Source organism: Eptatretus burgeri, chromosome 1, assembly GCF_056783735.1.
Source record: "Eptatretus burgeri isolate ZD-2024b chromosome 1, Ebu_testis_v1, whole genome shotgun sequence".
NCBI classification, from domain to species: Eukaryota; Metazoa; Chordata; class Myxini; order Myxiniformes; family Myxinidae; genus Eptatretus; species Eptatretus burgeri.
In genome coordinates this window covers 84,705,385-84,721,350 of record NC_140961.1, presented here as the reverse complement: position 1 = coordinate 84,721,350, position 15,966 = coordinate 84,705,385, and positions in this window count along the sequence as shown.

Sequence of the window (15,966 nt, the reverse complement as noted above, 5' to 3'; positions counted from 1 at the left end):
CTGAGTCAACCCCCTGGTGTTAATTCAGCAGCCAACGGGACTTGAACTCAGGACCCTGGGATCCCAAGCCGCCACGCTAACCACAAAGCCAACACCAGGCTTAAAGACTGTATAAGACGAAGAGAAATAATGGTTAAAACCTATAAACCAATGTAATTAACAAAGAGAGAGAGAGAGAAAAAAAAAGAATTTAGAATGAACAATACCTGTCATATTTGTGGGGATGAAATTGAGGAGTTTAAAGTTAGGGATCACTGTCATCTTACTGGTAAATATAGAGGTCCAGCTCATTCCCATTGTAATCTTAATTACAAGCCTCCAAATTTTATTCCTGTCTTTCTTCACAACAATGCTCACTGTGACACACATCTATTTATAAATGAACTTTCAAAGACATTCGGAAATATTTTCACAATTCCAAATACAGATCAAAAATACATCTCATTCACAAAAACAATTTACACATCCCCCATAACCCATGTCAGATTTCTTGACAGATACAAGTTTATGGGAGATCATTATCTGAGTTAGCATCAAATATTAAAAACTTCCCAAGCTTAAATCATATTTCTCAAATCAAGAATAGATTGATCTCCTATCACAAAAGGCAATATATCCATATGACTATATGGTTTCATTTGAAAGGTTTAAAGAAACACAACTTCCTTCAAGGGAGAGTTTCTATGTTAAGTTGAATAATACCCTTATTTCTGATGAAGATTATACACAAGCTAAAAAGGTTTGGGAGAAGTTTAACATAAAGAATCTTGCGGAATATCATGATTTATATCTTAAAACTGATGTACTGTTATTAAGTGATGTGTTTGAAACTTTTAGAACAGTCTGTCATAATAAAAATTCTTATGGATTAGACCCGCTCACTATTACACAGCCCCGCATTTGGCTTGGAGTGCTAAGTTAAAAATGACAAAACAAAATTTGGAATTAATCAGTGATATAGATATGCTTTTAATGATAGAGAAGGCTAAAAGAGGAGGAATATCTCAAGTATGTTCCAAGAGATATGCTAAAGCAAATAACAAATATCTTCCTGATTATAATAAGAATGAGGACAACTCTTACCTGATGTATTATGATGCTAACAATTTGTATGGGTGGGCCATGTCTCAATCTTTACCTTATGGGAAACTTCAATAGGTTCAAGAAAAACATTATGAAAAAGTTTTACTTGATATTGTTATCTCCTTTCAAAAAGAATTGGATGAGGCTGAAGTTGGATATTATTTTGAGGTTGATTTAAAATACCCTGAAGAACTTCATAATTAACATAAAGACCTACCCCATGCCTCCGATAAAGAAAGTCCAAGAAAAGAATCGTTAAGTGATTACCAACAGTCAATTAATATAAAGGGTAAATCTTCAGAAAAACTACTTACTACATTAAATGATAAAGAAAGTTATGCTTTACATCAAAGGAACTTGAGACAATATTTATCTGCTGGGTTGAGAGTGAAGAAAATTCATAGGATTTTGAAATTTAAACAAAGTCAATGGTTAAAGGACTATCTTGATTTTAATACAAAAAGTAGAAAAAAATGCAAAAACAGATTTTGAGGACTTTTATAAATTAATGAATAATGCTGTATTGGAAATACTCTGGAAAATGTGAGGAATCGAGAAAACATAAGACTTGCTACATCTTGGAAACAGACCTCAAAGTTAATTAACAAACCAAGTTTTGAGCGGGTAGAGGTATTTTCAGGGAACTTTTGTGCTATTCATTTGAAAAAAGAGAGTATTGAAATGGAGAAACCTATTTATTTCGGAACATCAATTCTTGATTTGTCAAAGTTGTTTATGTATGACTATTACTCTAATAATTTAAAATCAAAGTATAAGGATAATGTGTCATTGTTATATATGGATACAGATAGTTTTATATTAGAAATAAAGACTGGAGATGTATACAAGGATATGATTGTTAATATTGATATATATGATACAAGTAATTATAAATCTGGTGACGTGTTGTTTTCATTAAATAACGAAAAGGTTATTGGTAAGTTTAAAGATGAATTGGGTGGGAAGGTTATGAGTAATTTGTAGGATTGAGATCAAAGGCTTATGCTTTTACATATATTGAAAATAATATTGAAAGGTGCAAAAAGAAGTTAAAGGGAATAAACAAAAAAAATAAGAAATGAAACAATAAACTTTAAACATTATTACAACTGTTTAATCTTAAAGAAGGAAGAGTATAGAAAAAGGAATAAAATAAGAAGTTATAAACATCAATTTAATATGCGTCATATTAAATTAGGGTTGTTAAATATTAAATAGGGTTGCGTCAGGAAGGGCATCCGGCGTAAAAACCTATGCCAAATCATAATGCGGACAACAAAACGAATTTCCATACCGGATCGGTCGAGGCCCGGGTTACCAACGACCGCCACCGGTACCGGTGGTCAGCAGGGTACCAGTGGAAATTGTGCTACTGCTGGGCGAAGGAGGAGAAGGAGACGGGGAAGGCGAGTCCGGAGGCAGTGGGAGAGGGGGAAGGGTAGAAGTGTGGAGGTGAGAGTTGGAACTCTGAATGTTGGGACGATGACTGGCAAAGGGCGAGAGTTGGCTGATATGATGGAGAGAAGAAAGGTGGACATACTGTGTGTACAAGAGACCAAGTGGATGGGGAGTAAGGCGAGGAGCATTGGAGGTGGTTTCAAACTGTTCTACCATGGTGTGGATGGGAGGAGAAATGGTGTCGGGATAATCCAGAAGGAAGATCATGTCAAGAGGGTATTGGAGGTGAGGAGGGTGTCTGACCGAGTGATGAGTGTGAAGTTGGAAATTGAAGGGGTGATGATGAATGTCATCAGTGCATATGCCCCACATATGGGGTGTGAGATGGAATATAAAGAAGATTTCTGGAGTGAGTTAGATGAAGTGGTGGAGAGTGTATCCAAGGATGAAAGAGTGGTGATTGGAGCAGATTTCAATGGACATGTTGGGGAAGGGAATAAAGAGGATGAGGAGGTGATGGGGAGGTACGGTCTCAACAAGAGAAATGTGGAAGGGCATATGGTGGTAGAGTTTGCAAAAAGAATGGAAATGGCAGTGGTAAACACGTATTTCAAGAAGAAGGAGGAACACAGGGTGACATACAAGAGTGGAGGAAAGTGCACACAGGTGGATTACATCTTAAGTAGGAGATGCAACCTGAAAGAGATTAGTGACTGTAAGGTTGTGGCAGGGGAGAGTGTAGCTCGACAGCATCGATTGGTGGTCTGTAGGATGACTTTAGAGGTGAGGTTGAGGAAGAGAGTGAGGGCTGAACCAAGGACCAGATGGTGGAAGCTGAAGGAGGAAGACTGTTGCGTGAAATTTAGGGAGGAGGTGAGACAGGCGTTGGATGGTGGTAAAGATGGGTGGGATGATTGGGCAACGACAGCAGAAGTTGTGAGGGAGATAGCTGGGAAGGTACTTGGTGTGACATCTGGACAGAGGAAGGAAGATAAGGAGACTTGGTGGTGGAATGAGGAAGTACAGGAAAGTATAAGGAAGAAGGGGTTGGCGAAAAAGAAGTGGGATAGTCAGAGAGATGAAGAAAGTCGGCAGGAGTACAAGGAGTGGCGTCGAAAAACAAAAAGAGAGGTGGCTAAGGCCAAGGAAAAGGGATATGACGAGCTGTATGAGAAGTTGGATACAAAAGAAGGGGAAAAGGATTTATACCGATTGGCAAGACAGAGGGACCGAGCTGGGAAGGATGTGCTGCAGGTTAGGGTGATAAAGGACGCAAATGGGAATGTGCTGACAAGCGAGGAGAGTGTGTTGAGAAGGTGGATGGAGTACTTTGAGGAGCTGATGAATGAAGAAAATGAGAGAGAGAGAAGGTTGGAAGAGGTGGAGATAGTGAATCTGGAAGTGGGGTGCATCAGTAAGGATGAAGTGAGGACTGCTATGAAGAAGATGAAAAGTGGAAAGGCGGTTGGCCCAGATGGTATACCAGTGGAGGCATGGAAGTGCTTAGGAGAGATGGCAGTGAGGTTGTTAATCAGATTGTTTAATAAAGTCTTGGAAAGTGAGAGGATGCCGGAGGAGTGGAGATTAAGTGTACTGGTTCCGATTTTCAAGAATAAGGGTGATGTGCAGAGCTGTGGAAATTACAGAGGGATAAAGTTGTTAAGCCACACCATGAAGTTGTGGGAAAGAGTAGTGGAAGCTCGGTTGAGAGGAGAGGTGATGATCTGTGAGCAGCAATATGGGTTTATGCCAGGAAAGAGCACCACTGATGCGATGTTTGCTTTGAGAATGTTGATGGAGAAGTATAGGGAAGGCCAGAAAGAGTTACATTGTGTGTTTGTGGATTTAGAGAAAGCTTATGATAGGGTGCCAAGAGAGGAGTTGTGGTATTGTATGAGGAAGTCGGGAGTGTTGGAGAAGTATGTGAGGATCGTGCAGGATATGTATGAGGACAGTGTGACAGCGGTGAGGTGTGCGGTAGGAATGACGGACCGGTTTAAGGTTAAAGTGGGATTGCACCAAGGATCGACTCTGAGCCCTTTCCTGTTTGCAATGGTGATGGACAGGTTGACGGACGAGATCAGACTGGAGTCTCCATGGACCATGATGTTCGCGGATGACATCCTGATCTGTAGGGAGAGTAGGGAGCAGGCTGAATCGAGCCTTGAGAGGTGGAGGTACGCACTGGAGAGAAGGGGAATGTTAGTCAGTAGGAGTAAGACGGAGTACATGTGTGTAAATGAGAGGGAGGGTGGTGGTATGGTGCAGTTGCAAGGAGTTGAGGTGGGGAAGGTGGATTGGTTTAAATACTTGGGATCAACTGTCCAAAGTAACGGAGAGTGTGGTGGAGAAGTGAAAAAGAGAGTGCAGGCAGGATGGAGTGGGTGGAGAAGAGTTGCAGGAGTGATTTGTGACAGAAGGGTAGCTGCAAGAGTGAAGGGGAAAGTATACAAGACGGTAGTGAGACCAGCTATGTTCTATGGTTTGGAGGCGGAGGCGCTAACAAAAAGACAGGAAGCAGAGCTGGAGGTGGCAGAGTTAAAGATGCTGCGATTCTCGTTGGGAGTGACGAGGATGGATAGGATAAGAAATGAGTATATTAGAGGGACAGCGCAGGGAGGACGGTTTGGAGACAAAGTGAGAGAGGCGAGATTGAGATGGTTTGGACATGTGCACAGGAGGGAAACGGAGTATATCGGGAGAAGGATGTTGAAGATGGAGCCGCCAGGCAGGAGGAGAAGAGGAAGGCCAAAGAAGAGGTTCATGGATGCCGTGAGGGCGGACATGCGGGTGGTTGGAGTGTCAATGGAAGATGTGGAGGATAGAGCGAAATGGAGACAGTTGGTCCGCTGTGGCGACCCCTAACGGGAGCAAGCCGAAAGAGGAAGAAGAAGATAAACATCAATTTAATACAGAAGAACTAAATAAGAAAGCATTAGGAGCTTTTGATGATAAAAGATATATTTTAAAGAATGGAATTAATAGGCTCCCTTATGGTTATAAATATAAGTGCTGCGGAACTACTACTGTCTTTTACTGATTTATAAATGAGAGAACCAAGCAATAACCAAACCAAAGAGTGGAGATGCAATCAACCTTGGTACTTAAATGGAAAACATAAAGAATGTGAGAAATATCAAATAAGGCTTATTGAAGAAATAACCGGGGTAAAAGTAGATAAAACAAATAAGTGGATAAATTTAATTACAAATAAGTTAGAGGATGTAAGAAAAAAATTAATATCCTTGAATGGACTGAAAACTTTGATGGTTATGAATTAAACAATGAAAAAACAATTTACTATGATCTCAAAATGATATGTGGCTCAGGAGGTGGTCAAACAAGAGCATTAAGAGAAGTTTATCATTTTATTTCTGCTCAACAAAGATATTTAGACCAAGAACTAAGTTCTAAAATAATATTTATGAACATACTCGATGGTGATGAATGTAAAAGGAAAATTAATTTATTACCTCAAATAGAACATGATCAAATATTCGTTGGCTCACTCTTTGAGTGAAGTAAGAGAAATAATTCTCCTCTTTTGACCAAATAAGCCTTGATCAAGAAAACTTCCCCTATTAATTTGTATGAGGTTTTTTGGGGCCCTGAGACAGTCTCAATTTAATATGAGCTTGTATGACAGAAAATCATACTTCTCTTTTTGTCCTGATGGGTCTCGAGTCAGAGAGTTCTCCCTATGCATTTATATGGGAGGAATTAGCCTCCTGTTTAGGGGTTTTCGGGGATCAATTCATAGTTTTCCCCATTCATTTGCATGGGTGCCTCAGAAACCCCATTAATCTACTACTACAGGACAATGTCATCATCATCAGTTCATTTCAACATCATCAACTCACCCTGTTGCAAACATGAGATTGGAAATATAAATACCAAGCGAGCACCTCCACCTGCAGCATGTCATACAAATTATCCAGCTAACCCTGAGGAAAACAAGTTGGACAAGAAAGCCGAATTAACAATGCATTGCCTTTTGTCTTCCAAAGGCACACCTGGAATATAATGCAGATGAGGCGACGTCGAACTTGGAGTTGCAGCGCTCCTTTCTGCATGACCACAACAGCAGCTTTTTAAGAAGATCCGATCACATAGGTGATACATCTCAATGGAGTGCACACACTAACTGAGCTATCCAACCATTTATTTAAAGTTGGGATTTGGTGCATCTATTAGAATCACCCTCATACACGTTCAGTCATGGCCAAAAATATTGGCACCCTTGTACTTTTTTCAAATAACTCACCATTTGCTCGAAAAATATGTTGAAATTAACAAAAGTATATGGTCTCCACAATTCTTTATTTCACTGTTAATATTCCAGAAACTTTGTTTTTGATTCAGACCTTAATATTTGGTAGCACAGCCTTTGGGCAAAATAACTGCAGTCAAGTACTTCCTATATCCATGATTGAGTTTCCTAAACCTCTCTCCTGACACTCTGGCCCACTCTTTTTGTGCACACTGCTCCAGTTCTCCCAGATTTGAAGGATGCCTTCTCCCAACTGCTGTTTTTAGATCCTCCCGCAGGTGTTCAATGGGATTTTGATCTGAACTCATTACTGGCCACTTCAGAACAGTCCAGTGTTTTGTCTTGAACCATTCCTGGGTGCTTTTTGAAGTGCGTTTGGGGTCATTGTCCTGCTGCAAGACCCATGACTTTTGACGGAGACCCAGCTTTCTGACACTGGGTTGAACATTGTGCTCCACAATGCCTTGGGAATCTCCTGAATACATAATGCCATGCACACATTCAAGGCCCCCAGTGCCAGAGGCAGCACAGCAACCCCAAAACACTGAACCTCCTCCATATTTGAGGGGAAGGTATACTTTTCTTTGAAGGCTTCATTACCTCCACCACCAAAGGTGAAGGAGGTTATGTTTTCACCCCCTCTCTGTTTGTTTGTTACTTACAAAGTCGAAGATTTTCAAGTATATTGGTTAGTCGATTTTGTTATTCTTTCTGTTGGGTCGCCGAAATAGGTTGGGTCACCGAAATAGGTTGGGTCACCGAAATAGGTTGAGTCGCCAAAATAGGTGACCCTTATTGTCAGTAATTCTGTCTGTTTGTTTGGATGTTTGTTCATTTGTCATCAGCATAATTGGTAGTAAACGTGGGCCGCTTTTGACCAAACTCGGGTGGTGGGTACATCTTATGACCTAGTGCTTTGGAAATTGTGATGGATGCTTTGGTTCCATAGCAACAATGGAAAAACCTTCAAAATCGGTACCGTTCACGCAAAATCAATTCCGAAAGCCATTATCCCACGTAGGGTGATGAAATTTGGCACGAAAGATCTACAGGTGATGCTCTATCAAATATATTCTGGTTTTGTGATATATGCAATACTTTACCCGCAGTGCACCCAACAATTATGGTATGCGCGAAAATTGAAGGCCCCCGAGCGACCAGGTGAGTGCATCAATACGAATTTAACTTTGCAGGTTCATGGTACTCAATGAGTACTACAACTTTGCCTCAGGACATATTGACCGATTTCGCTTGGGTCAGGGGTCAAAGGTCAATTAGTGCAAAAATCGATAATATGCGAGAGCTGGAGGTGCCTTCGCGCCAAATGCTACTCCTCCTCGGGTTATGGTCGGATGGTCATGGAAATTCACACTTATCGTCTGGAATATATTGTGCACAAACGATCAAGCCGGATTTTCGATTTAGATCTTTGTTCACCCACAGCACTTCCTCGAACTTTGGGGATTTCCGATTTCAAAACACATTTTCGGTACTATTCATTCAAATGGATACCGATTAGTTATCAGTAGATGGAACTGGATGAGATTTGATATGCATAATCTTTAGGTGATTCCCTATCCGCTATATGAAGTCCATTTTGCTCTATATCTTGTAGTTTCCAAATGGAAACCCTCTCAACTTGGGTGTCCGAGGGCTATTGAGCATTCCTGCTGAAACTTCAAAGTACACTAGCTCCAAGACTATTGAACCGAATCGAATGAACCTTTACATGCTTATAGACCGTAATGAGTACTACAACTTTGCTCGTTTGCATAATGACCTATCTCCATTAGTTCAGGGATCAAAGGTCAATATGTCTATTCAAGTCTCCCTACCAGCAAAACGGTTCAACCGATCCAAACAAATTTTTGCACGTGAATACTCCCCGATGAGTAGTACAAGTTTGCTCATTTGCATAATGACCTATCTCCACGAGGTCAGCAGTCAAAGTGTCGCAATACTAACAGTCCTGCTCGGCGACCCATCACCGCATTCTGGCTTGTCTGCCTGTCTGTCTGTTTGTCACCTACAGGTCACAATTTTAAACAGATCTTCACGAAACTTCACCACATGGTAGAGTTTGCCAAAAGCAATAAGCCTATTCTTTTTGTGGTCAAAAGGTTAAAAGGTCAACATTGGCCAAAAGCCAACTTCAGTAAGATTTCTAAAATCCTCAATTTTCATCCAATTGATTGAAATTTGAAGAGGATTTATATTTCAGGTCACTGAATTCAACAGTGAATTATTTTTGATGTCAACATGGACCAAAAGGTCAATATAGACCCAAGGTCAACAACTAAGGTGGTATTTCTAAAATCCTCAATTTTCATCCGATTGATTGAAATTTGAAAAAGGGTTTGCATATCAGGTCATCGAATTCAACCAGCCAATTATCTTTGAAAACAAATTTGTTTCACGGATTTTGCAAGCATCATGCTCTATATGACGTCTCCTTGTTTTTCTGTTTGTTTGGATGGTTGACTGTATGCAGGATATCTCAAAAGGTTGTGGACGAATCCGGATGAAATTTTGTGGACAGGTTCAGTATGTGACAAGGACGAATTGATTAGATTTTGATGAAGATCCGGATGCGGATCCAGATCTGATAATTTTTTTCAGTGATTTTTCGCCATCGAGAGATATGGCTATACTAATATATAGTACGATATCTCAAAAATTGGTGAACGGATTTGGATGAAATTGGTAGACAGATTGGGTGTGTTGCAAGGATAAATTTATTAGATTTTGATTAAGATCTGAATCCGGATCTGGATACGAGAATGGTTTAATTTTTTAAGTGATTCTTTACCATTGAGAGATAGAGCCAAAAACGATGTAGTACCGTATAGCATGATATTTCAAAAATGTAATGGGCCAGATATGTTCTCGTGGATCAGGCATTGCGTGGCAGAGGTATGCACTCTACTGAGTGCCCTTCGAGTTTTGTTTTCTGCAAACAGACATGATGAGCTTTCCAGAAAAACTATAATTTGGTCTCATCTGTCCATAGGACATTCTCCCAGAAGGATTTTGGCTTGTTCAGGTGTGTTTGGTTCAAACTCGTCAGGCTTTCTAATGAGTCTCTCTCAGCAGTGAGGTCCTCCTGGGTTTCCGACCACAGAACCCCCTTTCATTGAGATGGCGATGGATGGTGTGAGTTGAAACTGTCATACCTTGTGTCTGAAGGTCAGCTTGAATCTGTATGGCAGTTGATTGAGGTGCTTTCTCCACCATTTGAACAATCCTTTGCTACAATCTTCGATCAAGTTTTCTCTTCCAGCCACGTCCAGGAGGGTTGGCTCCAGTGCCATGGGCCCTAAACTTCCTCATAACGTTGCGTACAGTGGATACAGGAACATCAAGGTGTCTGGAGATGGACTTGTAGCCTTGAGATTGTCCGTGCTTGGCGACAATCTTGAGTCTCGCCTCCTCAGACAATTCTCTGGTTTTCTTTCTTTACTCCATGCTCATTGCAGAACACACAGTGACAAAAAACATCAGAATGATTCATTTTCTCCATTCAAACTGTTTGAATGAGTTATTATCTTGCCAAAACGAAGTTTTGGAAAACTTGAAAACGAAAACAAAACGAAGCTTCTTGTCTGGGCCATTTCAGGATTTCTTCTTAGAATAAGCTCAGGTTTCGTAATTTTTTCAACTTGTTTTTTGTTCCACTGCAAACCAAAGAAATACATATGTCAGCTTGTATGTTTTTTTGTTTTTTTTTTGTTTGTCTGTAATCACGTATAAAAAATTCTGCAGAGCACAGTTATCATCGGAAATTTTTGTAACTTCGCATATCAGAGGCCTATAGAGGTCCCTTTCAGTGCACAAAATTTTGAAGGTCAAGGTCAAAGGTCAAGGTCACTTTGTCGCAAATCAGGGTAGTCGACGAAACCCTTATTTTTTGAGTAATTTTGATCGGATCGTCTTCAAACTTCATGGGAATATAGTTCATGGTCTGGCGCTCAGCTGATTAATTTTTGGTGGCGATTGGCCTTGACCTTCATATGTTATTTTTTGTTTGTTTTTTTTGTTTTTTTGGTCTGTAATCACGTATAAATCACTCTGCAGAGCACAGTTATCATTGGAAATTTTTGTAACTTCGCATATCAGAGGCCTATACAGGTCCCTTTCAGTGCATAAAATTTTGAAGGTCAAGGTCAAAGGTCAAGGTCACTTTGTCACAAATCAGGGGAGTCGACGAAACCCTTATTTTTTGAGTAATTTTGATCGGATCGTCTTCAAACTTCATGGGAATATAGTTCATGGTCTGGTGCTCAGCTGATTAATTTTTGGTGGCGATTGGCCTTGACCTTCATGGTTAGCACCAAAGGTCAAACATATTTGACCCCAAGGTCAAATTTTCAAGTTTTAGGAACCATATCGTGTAGTACCTCAAATTGAACACTTCGATGGGTGCTTTCTAGATATGTCAAGCTTGAGACATTATGACGTCATTTGGTGACGTTATGAGGTAAACGCATATTTTTCATGGTTACTCTGTAGAACGATTCTCATCGGAATCTCTCGTCGGCAGATATTCCTCAAGGAGTCGCTCCTCGTGGATAGCAGCTCTGTTCACCTCAGTGTGACCTTAAAGAAGTCACACGTGGTCACCTTTTGGCAAGATACGGGTCACCCTGCGGGTGACATTGGTTTATTTTTTTATATTGCAGGCACCTGCAACACCACAGGTGAGTTCAATTCCAAAGAGAAGGAGAATCACCTGCTTGAAATCAAATTATTTCTAACAACTTCTAAAAGGTGCCAATAATCTTGTCTGGGCCATTTCAGGATTTCTTCTTAGAATAAGCTCAGGTTTCGTAATTTTTTCAACTTGTTTTTTGTTCCACTGCAAACCAAAGAAATACATATGTGGACACCAAAATATTTTTTAATTTCAACAATTTTCTGGAAGAAATGGAGCATTATTTAAAAATGTGCAAGGGTGCCAATATTTTTGCCCACAACTGTAGTGAACATAAAAAAAGAAAAGGAAACACCAACAGAATGTCACTTAGTAGAGTGTTGCATCACCAGGATGGCATGAAGTCACCAAGGGTCTGGAACTCTTCTGCAGGAATGTGGCATCATTCTTCCACAAGGAATTCCTCCAATTCACGGCATTTTGATAGAGGTGGAAACTGCTGTCTTAAGTGCTTCTCCAGAGTCCCACAAATGCTCTTTGGGATTGAGGTCCAGCAATTGGGATGGCTATGGAAGATAGGTAACTTCAGCCTTGTGCTCCTCAAACTAGCCGGTGACAACACATGCCTTGTGGACTGGAACACTGTCATGCTAAAAGACAAATCTCCCAGCAGGGAGGAAATTTTCATCATGGAATGCAGATAATCACTCAGGACGGTAACGTATCATGCTGCATCAACCCTACCTTTTATGGAATGAGTGGACCCAGACCATGCCAGGAAAACATGCCCCACACCATGATGTAACTGCCAGAACCTTTTACTGTTGAAACCAGGCACTCAGCCCAGGGAGCTCTACAGCCCTGTCGCCACACATGCACACGGCTATTCGTCGAGAACATGGTGAGAGATGGCTCATCAGACCATATTACATTCCTCCACTGCTCAGCACTCCATTGCCTATGCTCCTTGCAACAATGGACCCACAAAGGGGCATTGCCAGGTGTCATGAGCGGTTTGTGCATAACAACCTGGCCATGGTGTCCCGCACTGTGAAGTTCCCTTCTGACCATTTTCGACAATAAAGGATACTTGCGACCCATGTTGAACTCTGTTTGTCCTCCATGGATCTCCTGTTTCACCTCACAGTCTGGACTAATGTCCATACATCACGCTTGTCGAGTATGCATTTCTGCCCACCGTTGCCCTTTGATGATAATGATGACGTCTTTCCTTCTTTTTCTCAGGCTGACATCACATTGGAAACAGTTCCTCAAAACACGTCAGCAATTTCCGCAGTCTTTGTCACTAAAGTTTCTGCCAAAGGCACACCAACATTTACATCCAATTAAAAGTCACTGAGGTCTCCTTTTGCAGCCTCTTAATTACCGGACTTGAGCCACAGCCCACTTATATACAATAAACCCACCAATATTGTTGGGGTTAGGTTCCTGGAAAACACCGCGATAGTTAAAACCGCAATCGTGGAAACCAAGGGCCAATAGGAAAGTGAGGGTTTGGTTCCTGGATTTCGATGAAATATAGAGGTAGATTGACGGTAGCCATAAATAAACACATTACTATTGAAATAAACATGTAAATACACTAAATACAGTGTAAATACAACATAAACACACGAGTTTTACCTTTTTAATCCTGACTATAATTCACAGACCGGTGTGTGTGTGTGTGTGTGTGTGTGTGTGTGTGTGTGTGTGTGTGTGTGTGTGTGTGTGTGTGTGTGTGTGTGTGTGTGTGTGTGTGTGTGTGTGTGTGTGTGTGTGTGTGTGTGTGTGTGTGTAGCGCAACTCATCCTACAGTTGTGGGCCGATTCCATCCAGACCTGCTCCGTAGGATCAGCAGGACCCCAATCAGTGCATGGAGGTGTGTTTATCTTTGGCGGTGGTCTTGAAGGGGTGAGAAGAGGAACACAAATTCTCCATGTAAATGTGTATCATCACCAGGTGGGGGAGGGTATTACAAACCTCCATCATTTACAGCACAGTATTCCTGTTCCCACTTTTTCCAGCACAGTGACGTGTTTTGAATTATCAGCAGTAGGTACAGTATGTTTTTGCTTCATGGACATAACTTCATGGGTCATTTCTAACCCCCCCCCCCCCTTATCGAGCTGTCAGTTGCCTATACACCACCCAAATAAAGTTATGTGTCAGAAGAACGTGTTGCGTGCTTGGAACGAGATCGACCGTAGGGTGGGTGCTCTGCTGGTATATTACAAAACAGTGAGGTGGGTGAGGGTAAGACCATTATGAACTCGCACTGTTCTCTGCTGTAAATAGAAACCACAAGACTTAACCACAAGACTGCTGTAAATAGAAACCACAAGACTGATGATGATGATGATGATGATGATGATGATGATGATGATGATGATGATGATGATGATGATGATGATGATGATGATGATGATGATAGAGGGGGTAGGGTGGAGTGTGGCAAGGGTGAGCGGAGAAAAGGGGAAGGGTGAGTGGGTAGGAGTGAGCAGGAAAGGGTGAGCGGGAAAGAGGGGAGTGGGGAAGAGTGAGCAGGGAAGCGGGAGTGGGGATGATTGAGTGGGGAATGGGGAGTGAGGAAGATTGAGCGGGGAATGGGGAGTGAGGAAGATTGAGCGGGGAATGGGGAGTGAGGAAGATTGAGTGGGGAATGGGGAGTGAGGAAGATTGAGCGAGGAATGGGGAGTGAGGAAGATTGAGCGGGGAATGGGGAGTGAGAGAGATTGAGCGGGGAATGGGGAGTGAGGAAGATTGAGTGGGGAATGGGGAGTGAGGAAGATTGAGCGGGGAATTGGGAGTGAGGAAGATTGAGCGGGGAATGGGGAGTGAGGAAGATTGAGCGGGGAATGGGGAGTGAGGAAGATTGAGCGGGGAATGCGCTGCGTAACTAACTAAACAAACTCTCAGACTCATTCGGACAACTTAACTAAAATTGCCGGCACTAAAACAAACATGCAGGCGGGGGTTCACGTATTTACAATTTTCACTCAACTTAACCTGAACTTATAAATTTACACTAACCCATGGCCCAGGACTTGTAATCTGTGAAAGGGGAAAGGCAAAAGTCATTGCAAAGTCTTTGGTGCAGGGGAATGGATGGAGATGGTCGCAAAACAAATGGACATGATGGAAGCATGGGCTGCCTGAAGGGCAGTCCTTGCAAAACTGGATGTTCCTGGCACGCATGGTGATGGATGGACACAGGGGCAAACGCAAACAAGGGCTCGCAGGCATGGGGTCATGGCAGAGGCAGGCAACTAGGCCTGGCAAGGTAAGCCCATGCAGAACAGGCAGCTGCAGCACAACAGGCCGGCAGGTGAAGCTGGCCAGCCTCTGGTGTGGTTCCATCAGGTCTGGAGGGAGTGCGGTGGTGCCAGCCACTCTGAAGGTGGTATCGGACCTAGCCTACTGTCTCCCCCCACTCTATCGCCTTTGCCTGTCTCTGTCCATACCCACTCCCTTAATTTGCCACACAACACAACAAAATTTTGCCCCTCTTTATTTTTATTTCCCTTTTATAATTGTCTCCCTAACCCCTTTATTGTCTTTGTCCGGCTAGTCTATCATGTCCACCTAGCCTACTCCCAACCCCTACGTTCCCTCCATGGAGGGGAATAGGGAGAGACTAGCGTCCTGTCTCGAGGCCCAAGGAAGCCTCAGAATGTCCTCCTCAGAGTTCAGCAATCTATCAAGGTGAGTCCAGCGGCCTACAATGAGAGAAGGGATGGATGGTGTGAAGGGGCACATCTCCTATCTACCCTAACATTCATTAACCTGAAACTACCCCGGGGCTTTCCAAAAACGCCTCACACTTTAAAACTATCGGTTCTAAAAACCATGATTCCCGTCGCCTGTGTTGGTGTCCATTATAAATTTGGGCCATGCCCTCAAATTTTCATACGTGCCCTCGTACAATTTCCTGGCTGGGCAGCGTGGCTCAATTGGCAGGAACTCCCCCTCTGCCGAACTCTAATCATGGCACCCCCAGGCCCGCAGGCTGCCTCTGAGCCGAGCTGCTCCCTATAACGCGCGGGGTTTCCCTCTCTGGCATTGCCCCCCCCTTCCAATGCCCACGTGGCGTGTTGATTCCCCGGGTCCCTTTCCGAGGGTCGCCCGCGCCCAGTACACTGCCCCCGTGGCCTTCTGGTGCTGCGGGTCCCGTTTCCGATGGGTCGCCCATGCCCATTACACTATCCCGGCCCCTCTTGGGCCCTTAGCCTACTCTGGCCGACTAGTCCGGTGCCTGGGGTGTCCAGTAAACAAAACTCACCTTTCCACAGCCACGCTCCGAGCCGGTCCATGAACTCTTGCACCCCTCCAAACGGGTTTCGTGCCTTCTCTCGACACCAACAACAAAACGACCTTCTTTTTGTAAATTTGACAACCCACTAACGAACATTAAACTGACCCCGGGGTCCCTTGGGTGGGAATCACTCCTCCCCCCAACCAGTCATTCGCACCATGCATACCACATTCACTCTACTCACACACTTGGGCCCACTGTCCTACACTCATTCCTCACACACTTTCCATTTCGCAACTCACACCAACA